A 12,916-nucleotide genomic window follows, 5' to 3' on the forward strand; every position below is an offset into this window, starting at 1 on the left:
TGGTAACGTGGCACAGAGGTTCACTGCAGAAAAGTTTCCTACGTCAAAATAATGGCTCCCAAACTGCAACTAATACCTAAAATACAATTCTGCAAGCCCCCCACCCCATCCTTGTGTATCCTCCTGTCAGTGTCCAAAAACCCCCAGGAATTTCAGTCTCTTTTAAATGCAACAAGTGTTTTCTAAGCTGCAGCCCTCTCCAGAAGAGGCACCTGAGGTTCTGAGCTGGCTGCTGGAGAGTCCATGAGCATCTAGGGAGGTTTCTGCCCTGCTGTGCCATTCTCCTGGCAGATATGGGGACACCCCAAAGAGACACAGACTCTGCTGCTCCCTGGCCCTGGAGACATCCCGGCCACAGAGCTGCAATGGTGGAGGCTGAATTTTTCTCTTTCCAGTTTTTCAAGGCATGGTTTCTAAAGGTGACAATGGTAATTAGCCCTAAATGCTTTATGTGCCATAGAGAAATGTAGGAGAATATGTCCAGCGGGCAACTTTTTTTTTAAATCTCTGCCAACACTTTGATCACAGAATGAATTGTCTGGAATACTGTGAACTCTTTACTTATTAAAATGAAACTGGGGTGTTGTATCAATGAAATGTATTTTATTGTGTTCTGTCAATGAGACATATGCTATTATATTATCAAGGTACCAATTCAGACTATAAAATCAGCTTTCCATTTCTCTTAATGAGAGACTGTACCAAAAGTAAATTACATGAGTTTTCGTCACTGTACTCTTAATAAAAATAGGACATTTTGGCTCTTTTTGTTAAAGAGGAAGCTAATATAGTATTTATGAAGTCTGTGCAGTGAGCAGTTAAGGACTAATACTGAATATCCAAAATGCTAGAGGATCTTTAGTCAAAACAGAGGACGACAATATGAAACACAAAGCATTTTGTCAAGAAAAAGAAAAGTAATGGGAAAAAAGGAGTGGTTATTGTAGGAAGATTGAAAGGGTATAAATGGTGAAAGAGAACTAGCATTTCCAGAAATAAAAATGGGATGCATTTTTTTAAAAGAGAAGATGCCTTCTAGACTTCAGTTGTGTTTTCAGGAGATGAAAGAAACAAACTTGTAAGTCTCCAAAGAGACAGTGAATGTAGACACTGAAAAATCACTACAGCATTTGAAAAGAAATAGGATCTTATTTTATAACCATAAAACTATGAACTGTCTCTTTTATTATTTAAGGTGTCTTGCTTTTCTGTTCTATTGAGAAAACTTCAAGGTCAAAATGTCTGTATACTTAATGCCACTTTAGATGCCAATGAAAGGAGATTACAAGAAAAATGAGAACCCTGGGGCTTGCCAGGCCTTTCTGGGATAAATGCACCTGGTAAAGTCAAGGTTACATAAACGAAGAGAATCCATCATCTGATGTTGTTGTTGAGGGTCATTTACATTTAAAGAAAAAGAAAGTAAATTAGTAATATAAAATAGTAAAATGCTGAAAGATTGCATGAAAAAGACAATTTTACAATTGTGCAACAGTAAGTAGCGAATTCTTCTTTCAAGTGAGAACTGAAGCAATTGTTAGGGGAACAGAGACAGTCATAGTTTGGTAGACAACTCCGAAGGAGGCTAAACCCTTTCTAAATTGTCATAGTCTGTTCCCTGGAAACTTAAGGACCCGCTGAAGGTAAAGCAAAATTGCAGGGAACTTGGTTGGAATCCAAGAATGTAGGAGAAACTTGCCCACATCTGAAAAACACAAATTTTGACTCTAGTAAAGTCAGAAAAACGTACTAAAGTTTCGAACCAAGGAAGCGTTTTAAGGGGAATATTCCAGATGTTTACCACCAAGAGAGAAAAGGGCATGGTGAGAAGTTTCCATGCCATAGAATTTCAGCATTCTGTAATAGTTGGGATCAGAAATCTTGCACAGAAAGAGTCAGGAAGGGTTGTTCTCTTGCTTTACTGCAGAATAGCCAAGTAGATTTCCAAGGTCTCCACAAGGTTCATTTTTCTCAAGGACAAAGGATTTAATTATTTTTTTCCTTTTTCTGTGTCTCAGTCTTATCACATTGTTGGAGATGTGGCTTCATGTCTTGCTGGTAGGGTATTGTCCTGTTTTATTACAATCAGAAACTCAACCTGCTGCACAGCTGATTTATCCTGCTAGGTGCAAATGCTGCATTAAACTCAGCAACCACAGTTCAGAAGACAGTGCAGGCGTTTAATTGCCTTTCCTATACCTTGATGGAAGTAAATGAAGGTTTTCTGGGAAGTTCAAGGTCTCGATTTTTCTATGCATTAGTGTTCAGATTTGGAGCAACATCCCTCTTTGTTACAAATATCTAAATGATGCAGACAACAAGTACATCAAAGAGGGAATTACTGCTCTAGAATTTACACCAAATTTCACTGTTAATTGAAAAGATCATGCCTTTGCTTAGAGATACATACTGCTTTAATGGAGGTTGTACATTTAACAAGGCAAAGAAGGGACTGAGGTGGCTGTCAGGGAACAGTTTGTACACAGATTCCAGGAGTAAAAGCTGTCAGAAATGGTAGAAAAGCAAGGAAGAGCTTTCTCTCCATTTGCAAGGAAGCTTAAAGTGAGAAAACACTCTGAGACCAGTCAGAAAGAGGAAGAGTGGAGAGAGGCTGGGCTGGAGGTTAAGTGAGCAGAGTTTGACTACTGGTCCAGATGGACAAATGGCTTTAGAGTTAAAAAATTTTGTCTATCAGGAGAGAGCTCCACACACTAGTGGAAGTCAAGGGCTTTGCAAGAACATCCACAAAAAAAAAAAAAAATTACAATGCCAGTTTCTTATAAAGCTATTGTGGATCTACCTTCCACTACAGAACATGCAGCTCTCTTGTCCACAAAACTTCCCTTGAAATCTTTTGACCTTCGTGCATCTTCCATGGAAGAAAAAGTGCAGACATAGTAGTTCCTGCCAAAATATTATCCTCTGGTGTTTGCTGTCTTAACCATACAGCATCAGAAAAGCAAAATCAGCAGCTGCAGGTGTTAAAAGACATATTTTAGGAACAGAATTTTACATTCAGGAGAGGTAATGCCCTTCACTTCCAAAAGGCACCTCATTATTAGGCAGGGACTCTAACACAGTACTGCAAACACTTACCTTGGCTCCAGTCTCATTCCTCTCCTGTGTACTTTGTAGATTGCCCTGTTCTTTACTAATCTCAGACTGAGCACTTCACCACCAACCAAAGCTGGAGAGGGGCTTTGCAGCACCAAGAGAAACTAATATTTGTCCTTACTTCCAGAACCAGCATAAGACCTATAACCAACTTATTTTGCACATAAACTCTGCAAGATTGCCAGCTACATTCTTATTTCTGTAAATTTAAGATGAGCCTTCTTGCAAAAGGACTGGAGGACCAAGCTGGTATTTTGATACAAAAGTGCTCCAGAAATCTGGATCTCCAAAGTCATAGAAATAGCCAGAGAATAAGATTTCTGGCACATGCTGAGTTTAAGCCCACCAAAGTCCATGAAAAGGCTTTTTTTAAAAGAAAAACACAATGTATTTTGGATCAAATTTTCAATCAAGTTTTCTGATCTGGCCCTGGGGGTGCTTGATGTGATTCATACACACAGGCAGATGTAGAACCTATGTTGCTGTACAAGTTTCTGGGATAAGGAGGTAAGGGATAAGGATATTCACAGCTGAAAACTGCAGTCTTATTGTCAGCTCTGGGGATGCTAAAACTTGCAGAGCCAAGGCTCCCCATCCTGCCTATGGCTTGCTTCTGGCTTTATCTTGATTTATATCAACATTTGTGAAGCATTATTAATGTCACAAGAGGCAGACCTGTCAACTAGAATAACACTCTTGGAAAATTTGCTCCCACCTACTTTACCTTTCAGGTTCATCAGATCTGGCATTTGTGTCTGGAGTTACCCAACCACAGATAAGAAACATGAGAAAAACACATTGTCATTAATTACAGAGGCAAACAAGAGCAGCTAAGCACAAGGAGGTTGAGTAAAACCAACAATCCTCTACAGAAGCCCACTGTATTCATCTGCTAACTCCAATCACAGCTGAAAGCAGATTGCAGGGCTTTTGTATTACATTAGAAAGGCAAGATAAGTACAGAATATGGTTTGTATCCCGACATTATTCCCCCTGCAAAATCACTTCTCCCATATCTGGTTTTAGGCATTTTCCAGGGGAGAGGCAGGGAGTCCCACAGGGGAAGCTTGGCACATACAGGAACGTTTGCAGGGTCAAGACCCTGCTCTTTTAACATATTGCACCAAGGTTAATGTGCTATTGTACAAGATCCAGGACAAGGCCTATGAATTATTGGAATCCTTCTCAAACCCCAGCTGCACAGAAAAGCACATTTAAGGCACACACTGTTTATAGTGATATAGATCTCTCAGAATATAAAATATAAATATTCTTTTTGTGTGAACAGGTATTGTGAAAGGCTGTAACCCATACACATACCTCCAACATAACCCATAAGTGCTACATTTGTAAAAAAAAACCCTGGAAGATCTGAATAATTAGTGATAAAATATCTGGGTTCATTTTAGAGACAAAACCACTTGCTAAGATGTTGATTTCATGGCCACCTTGAGCTGGGATAAGCCTGTTTTCCTGAGGGTGATTTATCATGGCAGAGATTCTACTTTCTATTCTTAGTTGTTGCCTCCCTATAAGAACCATAAAAACAAATTTATCAATTGATTTTAACTGCACTGCAATTAGGTATTGATTTATTGGCACTCAGGGGTAGTTATAAACGTGATATTAAGAAAATGTCCTTCCATGCAACAAAATTGAAGCAGGAAAACTGTGATCTAGGAGCAATCCAGATTTTACAATATCAAAACTTATGCTCTACCTCTTCATGTTTATATCTATAGCAACAAGATAGAGGTTCTAGATTATTTTTTTAATTACAATTATTTTGATAGAGAGAGTCCTTGGGTACAGGATCCTCAAAGAGAAAAAAAATTAAGACAGGGAAAGCAAATGAGTCATAAAGGCATGATTTCATTTGGAACAGGTCGTGCAAGATTAGTACCCTGGGCTGCCCAAGGCTAAAATTTAACTATCATAACTGTGAGCATCAGGTTTGAAAAGGATGAATGTGTGAGAAAGCGCAGGAGGGGGTTTCTTTCATTTTCTCTGCTTTTGGGAAGAGGGATGTGTGAGGAGAATACAAATCCACTGATTCATACCTATCTATTAGTCATACCTCTGTTGTGCTGGTTGCTTATTCTGTAGACATTCTCTGTTGTATAAATAAGGTGCACTGCCGCAGGGCTTAATATAGTATGTCTTTATACCTTTGTTTTTCTAGTTTTGTTTCTAACCCCTGATCATTCCGCACTTTCTTTCACACACTTTGTAATTCAGCTAAAGAATTTTGTAACACAAAAAGTTTGTACCATTTACTAGTACTTTCCAACTAAGAATTGCTGGATTTCTAACCACTGTATGGCCAGCCATTACCTAAAGAAAAAGATCGGTTTCTTTATTGTGTTTTAGAGCAAAAAATATTTTCAGGGAATACAATGTTTGAAGAAATTCAGAGATATCATTCTAAAATAATCTATTGTGTGTACAGTGGTTTTTTCCAAAAGGATGGATGGATGGATGGATGGATGGATGGATGGATGGATGGATGGAAGGAAGGGATTGCAGATTGACTAACATGAAACAGAATATTTTTAAACAACAATTTTTAACATTTTTTTCCCCTTTGAACAACTGCTTTAAGGAAAAAGTACTGGCTTGGCTGCAGTTCTTGATGTAAAAACACCATTTTGAATTAGGCTAAAAGATATGCCATGCGAGCTTCAAAGAAAATACTGGAGAGAAGAATACAGGAAAAAAATTAAAAACTTCCTTGCAGGGATTTCTAATCTCTGTACATATATTATTTAAAACTTTGCAAAAGACTAGTCTGCAGTGCTGAATAATTATTTTGCATGTACTAGTTCAAATATTCCCTCCTCTGTTTGCTTGTGTTGTCTATTTTGATTTGCTAGCAATTCTTTTTGAGAGAAAAAGAAAAATAATATGCACTTTTTTGGACCCAAAATGCAGAAGTTACCACAACATTGGTATTTTTACCTATCTGTTCATGCCTTATGAACGCAGAAAAAAATCTGAAAATTTGCATAGCCAAACTCACAGTTAAAAACTCATTAATGATATGTGATTTGACAAGGCAGAGGTTCAACAGAGCTATGTGATTGCACATGCACTGACTTTCACATTTCAAGTCAAGGGTACAATAATCTCACCTGATGTGGTTTTGAACTTATCAGTTGTGACTGGCGCAGAAATGCAATGCTGGTGGCTTCACCTCCAACAGACACTGAGCTTTCCCCACTCCAGTACATTCCATTCCTTTAACCTTGACAAGAAAACAGGGAAACAAGAGAGTTAAAATGGCAGTTTTCATCTGGAAATTACAGATTGTTTTTTTCTAGTAAAATCGTGGGGGACAGACTTTATTTTTATCTTTTTTATTCCAATGAAACCTCAAAATAGCTCTTGCATAAATACTGCCAACCAATATTTCTCTAAAGCAAAACATACAAAATTCAGAAGCTGTTATTCAAGGGAAATTTGCCCTAGCCTCACTTGGGTATTTGTCCCACAAGTCAACAGTCATTTTTTAGGATTTAGCTCAGCAAACTTCACCTGATGACCAGGCAGGCCAGTTTCCTGTGTCAGGTTTATGGAGCACAACAATAACATGCTGATAAATAGTGTGATCATGTTCTTGGTTCTACCCAGTTAAAAGGAAAAATTAATATGGTACCAATCTGAAAGCAAGTTCCCTGGCTGGGGCACACATGTAAATCCTTCTCTCTCCTATGAATACTGCCCAGTTACAGCCTGCTGGATCTGTGAGCAAGAGTAATCATCTAAACATCTGAGGTACCAACACAGACCCTCTCAGTTACAATATAAAGTAGATCTGAAACCTAAAAGGCTTCCAGCATCATCCCTTAGAGAGGGAGACATCACAAATTTGACCCGACCATGACAGCACCAGCAGCATGCAACTCATTGGCTGTTTTTGCAAAGTGGAAACCAAAATCTTGGGTTTAAAGAAAGCATCCTGACTTTTCATCTGGCCACTTTTTCATTTGACCCTTCATCAGGCACCAAGCTTCTCTTTATGAAACAAGAGACACACCTCTGTTGCATTTGTCTGGCTTCTTTGGTGCCTTTAGTGATTGCTACAGAAATTGCCTATGCATTGATTCATCATGCCTCAGTCTGGTTATGTCCATTGCATGCAAACCTAATAATCTTTTACTGCAGCTCCCATTCTAGAGGGAAGAGAGTAAATGGCATTTTTTGTTTCGTTTTTCTGGGTTTACTTATATCTTTTTTCCGAACAAATTCCTCTCCCACCTGATCTTTGGGTCTATCTTCCAGTACATCCTTTGATATATTGTCTTGGCTAGAGGCATTCAACTCTCCATCTGTTTTGCATCCCTATTTGAAAAATAAAAGGTTTTCCCATTCTTTTAATTCTCTTAACATTAATTCAGGTCTGTGTCAGACAGGAATCGTTGGCAGATTAAAGTAAATGTGTCGCAGCGAGATTACCGCGAGCACAAAGCGGCGCTCAGCGTGTGCTGCTTCCCTTTGCTGTGGGCTCAGACGAAACCACAGGATTACAGAGATGATACAAGGTACACAGCACCTTTTATTTGTGCAACACAAGCTAATGGGGGAAAAATATGAAGTCACAGTTAATGTTTTCTATGATTCATTTAAATTCTACGTCTTTACCGGAGCAGCTTCGTTTAAGGTTGGAGGGTACAGGGTAGAACGGCCCAAGGAAGGTTCCTGTAATATTGAAATGGAACTGAAATACATCAAACCATTGTGGCCTGCAGTATCACCCAGGAAATATTTTAGCCTAATGAAAGCAAGTACTGATATCTGAAATTCACCTGAGAGAACGTAAGGATAAAATTTCAATTAAATAGAATTATGAGTAGTGTTAATTAATGTTTGGCCACTCATTAAATAAGGAAATTTTATATCTGAGTCCTTCAGAAAAGTTACGAAAAAAAATTCTGGACCCCCAAAAAAGAACAATGATGAAATACCCCACCATAATTTTTGTTCAATAAATACCAAAACTCCCTATTTAATCTTTTCAAAAATTATGCATTCTTGCTTGTACAGGTTTTGATTGGGTTTTTTGTTTTGTTACCAAGAGGCTTTTTTATTACTTCTAGGTAAGAATACTGAAATTAGCAGGAAGAGGCCCAATAATAACAAGTTCAGAATTAATTTGATCTGCTGGCATTTCAAAGAAATCAGACTAATCAAGCTCTGAAACTGGTACTCTTAACACACCAGAACAGCCTCATCTCCTTCTATGTCCCTTTAAATACCTATAATCAGACTGTTTCCTTCTGACAAAATCACCTGCATTCCAAGGAATTATTAATGCAGCTAGATTAAGAAACTTTGTAGACCAGCAGTTATCTTCATTATTAGTTGGTCTGTTTCATGCTTCCAGCAACACGTCAGGTGCTTTTGACACTAACTGTAAACTACTAGTCTAGGGATAATAGCTATTGACACTGTAGCTGTGAGTCAGGGTGAAAGGGCTTTTGGTGTCACACATTTGCAGCTGCAATTCACTCTGTGGTAGCTTCTTTCCACAGAGAAAACATCCTTGGACACATTTAACCTTCCCCTATTCCTAACGCAAAGAAAAGAAATCAGAGATGTCATAATTCAATTTGGTTTTAATTCACATACAACGAGGAGAAAAAAAATCCCTTATAATTACAACCTATACAGATTAGTTTTATTTGTGCTTTATTTTCAAGGTATAAAACAATGAAAAACAATTCCTATCATCACCAAACCACACAGGGATAAGAAATGTATCACTAGACAAAGGCATTAGACCTGTGACTCTGCGCTCTGTCATTTATATGATTAAGCTTCCTTGCAGTTTCATATGTTAGCAGAATACCTACCTTTGAAAGTAAGCCTAGCAGAACACAAAAGTGCACTGAGACAGAAGATGAAAGTTTGTATGTGGCAAAACATTCAATGGAAAGGAGTCACTGAGTAACTCCATCCTGTGATTTGGCAGGTTGGTGGGAGGATTTTAAAAATATCCCCAGCCTATCTATAGAAAACAAGAGAAAAGTATGATTTTAAGAATTCATGCAATACCTTCCCCATTTTGGATCAAATTCTCCCTCAGCGTACTAACTCCTTGGATTCTGTTCCACCTACATTGCCCACAAGACAGGCTTTAGGCAGTTTTCGATTATGTGATGCTGTTCCACGCTGCAGAGAAATAGCTAATAAAAAATGACCAGTAAATTTGCAGTCCTTGAGCTTCACTTCTGTACTTCAAAGGTTTTCTTAACTGACTCCAGTACAGAACAAGATGATGTTCAGAAGGAAAGCACAAGAAACTGCAACTGCTCATTAACAGCTTGGGTCATTCTGGAGGATTCCCTCTGCTGCCCAAAGAGAAACCCACACAGACTAATCTGATTTTATCAGCTGACTGTAGGAAAGAGTAAATTCAATTCAACCACTAATTTTGAAAAATTACTTTCTTTTGAAAATGTATCTATCTTTCTCTGTTTTATTTGTACTAAGGAATCTAAATTCAAGTTTATTAGAAAATGTATGAAGAAGGCAGTTATTCCTTTATGTTTTCCTAACATGTATTGGATGATTGTAGATTGTAGTACTGGTACCATTTAAGACCAAGGGGATTGAAGGAACTGCTAAGAACAACGTAAGATAAAACATAATCATTGGCTAGAAATAAAGGCCTTTTCCCTCATGCCCTTAGAGACAATTCTTATTGGGGGGGGGGGGGGGTGGTTCTTTCCGTTTTCTCACCTGTTTATAATTTCTTACTTCTCTAAATATATACACATTTTCAAAGATATTAAGTCTCAGTATGAGACTTTTCAAAATATAGAGGTTTTGTAGGAAGTATCAGGCAGGGAGCAAAGGTCCTGTATTTTCTATTCAAACTCAGTGGCAGATCTCTACTAACTTCACAAATGATCAAATTCCCTTTTCTTACGTGTTTGTCATCTGAGTGGTAGAATGATCCAAGCATCAAACTTGTTAGCACCATATGGTTCCCTGGATAATACAGCACACTCACTTTAAAGTTTGTTATCTTCAGCAACAGGTTTAGACCCAAATTCTTAAACAAATATGCGCAGGCTGTGCTCATCCAACTATTGTGTCCATTTTTTTATTTACTATTCTACTAGGTTCCTGTAAAACAACTTCTTGCAAGACTTATTTCTCTTAATCAAAAGTTTAAACCAAATTAAACCAAAGTGTTTAGGACTTGGGATTCAGAATTTGTGAGAATGAGTTTTGTTTAAAAAAAGAATGTGGTGAGTTACACTTATAGAACTGGGAAACAAATGCATCAAGTCACACTTACACTTAACCAAAATAGATATGTTTTGGTTTCCAAATGCCAAATACTGATAGTATTCAGTACTGTACTTGATCACACATTCCAGCCCATGTGAATAGAGAATTCAGTACTCCAAGTCACATAATATGCAAACAAAGGGCATGCAAGGAAAATGACAGCATTACCATATTCAGGGGCGTTTCTTCCACAGTGTTTGATTACATAAAATTTTCCTTGATAATTTTTATTTTTTTTATTTACATAATATACTCTGAACTACCCACTTGTTCCAACACTAGAAATTTTTTAGGGAGTGAAACCACCACACCACACAAATCAGAGATATTTGCTAACTAGATTTGTCCTGGACCATTTCTCTTCCCTAAATTTGGGAAAAGGCTTGATCTTCATGAGGCAATGACCCTGAGAGAAAACATGTTTCCATAAGGCAGCACAGCAAGGAAAGATTCTGTTTGGATATCATCAACTGATGGAATCAGTAACATGGTAACCCAGATCAGGCTCTAAATAAATGTGTCATCTATATGAAGTGTGTCACCCCCTTGGACCAGGGCTGTATTGCCCATACTGAATACTGTCACGGCCAAAGAAACTCAAAAAAGCCATGAAATTCCATAATAAGCTGGTCTTATTTTCAACTACTGTGGAAAAAGTAATTCACACAAGGGAATATTTTTCTAGCCAGATCACTGCTGCTTGAAAACTTGGAAGACATAGAAGGTCAAAGAAGGGTGAAAAAATGTGCCCATTGCACAATTCCCTTCCTGCTTAGTCTTGGATAAGATCGAATATTGAATACTACCTTTAAATAGACATGAAATATTGCAGGCATCAACAAATACAGAAACATTATCATATGGCCCAATAACACTTTAAATAACCTACTTGAATAGTAAAAATTATAAGTTCAAATGCACCCAAACACAGCCTTCACCTGAGGTGCCCAGAGGAACCCTGGCTCTGTATTAACTTATAAGCACGAGGCCTGATTCCTGGATGATTCCCTCATCTATCACAAGGAATTATAGCTGACCTGGGGTTCTCTGGGGTTGTGTGGCATAGGTAGGGGGCTGGTCAGCAAAGAATAACCAGACCCCCTCTGAGGAAGAGCACTGCAAGCCACACTGGCAGAAACCTGACACTAACAAGGATAATTTCTTTTGCAGTTTAAAGTTTTGAAGGAAAGTAGAGAATAACAAATTCATAGGAATTAATAATTTAAAAGCTAGGATGCCATGAATTCTCTTCTTCAACTGCTGAACGTTACAGCTCTCTGTATACTCAGAGCAATTCTTTTTAAATTCAGATTACATATTTCCACTTGGGTCCGGATTCTGAAGTGCTTATTCAGAAATTGGTTTAGGTAAAAGTCCTACTGAAGCTGCTGGGGATTTGATTTCAATTGAAACTGCATAAATACTGAGTGCAGACTTCTGGATTTCACCCTCTAGAGTAATAGACTGTGTAAACTAGAAAGAATGATTAGAAGGTCTAGTAAGGAACCAGCGGACTCTTCTAAGTAATTAATATTTTTCTTATGAAAACACTAATAATGATTGTGATGAGTGTGACAATTATTTTTAGGGAAAAATAAAAGAGAATGCCTATTTAATTTCTAAATACTTAGAAATTAAAATCTTAACTCATAACACTGTCTTGCTGTTGTACCAGTGAGTGCCCATTATACAGTCTCATCCTTTTGCACTTGTGGATAAGCCAATTTAGTATTCCCACATCTCTGTAATTAACATATAAGCACTGATTGACTATATTGCTAAAACTTTCAGCTTCAGATAAATATGCAAACAATTTCACTAATGATGAAGCAATGCAAAAACCCCATTTGGTTTCCCTGAAAAATAATCTGAAAAAATAACCTGTGGCTGAGACACACAATAACACTCATATCTAAACCAAAATGCCTTAGGTAGCTTACAGACTGACCTATAGTACTGGTAGGTATACACAGATGGTGATCTGTTAGATATTAGCTCAGCAGAAAAAACCTAAAAGTTTTAACTCTTGAATCCTGTTCATCCCTTTATGGTAAAGCAGAGGAAAGCCAAATGTCCTGAACTTCTTCTGAGTGTGCAGTCAGCAAAAGAGGAATCTTCACACATCCACCAACAGCTGTGCCTGGGACAAGTTCCCTCAGTCATCCTCTCCCCTGGACACTGGAAGAGACTCAGGTTCTCTTCACAGCCCTGCCAGAGATTCCCGTGACTCTCTGGGCAAATCCCAGCCTCACTCCTGCCTGCTGGCAGAGCAGAACTCTTCCATGTTTCTCCAGATGCTTCCTTATCCATAAAGCACAATAATACTAGGTACCACAGACCAGGGTCTTGAGGCTTCACCCACTTGATCTTTGTAAAATCTCGACAAGTTTTCATTTATCCCTTCATAAAGGCATTACAGATATACATATTATGGAGCCACTGGTTAGCATGAATAATTATTCCTAATAAGGTCTTTCAAAAAAATACTAATATGAGCTCCTGC

At 38.1% G+C, this 12,916-nt stretch overlaps 1 long non-coding RNA gene across 1 annotated transcript; it reads right to left on the reverse strand.

Annotated features, from left to right (window-relative positions):
• Window positions 1-6,251: 6,251 nt before the first annotated feature.
• Window positions 6,252-10,217, reverse strand: LOC136365191 (uncharacterized). The gene is made up of 3 exons (XR_010744285.1): window positions 10,046-10,217; window positions 8,967-9,121; window positions 6,252-6,358 (listed from the first exon to the last, which is right to left on the reverse strand). It is a non-coding gene; the product is annotated as an uncharacterized lncRNA (long non-coding RNA).
• Window positions 10,218-12,916: the final 2,699 nt, after the last annotated feature.

Source organism: Sylvia atricapilla, chromosome 9, assembly GCF_009819655.1.
Source record: "Sylvia atricapilla isolate bSylAtr1 chromosome 9, bSylAtr1.pri, whole genome shotgun sequence".
Lineage (NCBI taxonomy): Eukaryota > Metazoa > Chordata > Aves > Passeriformes > Sylviidae > Sylvia > Sylvia atricapilla.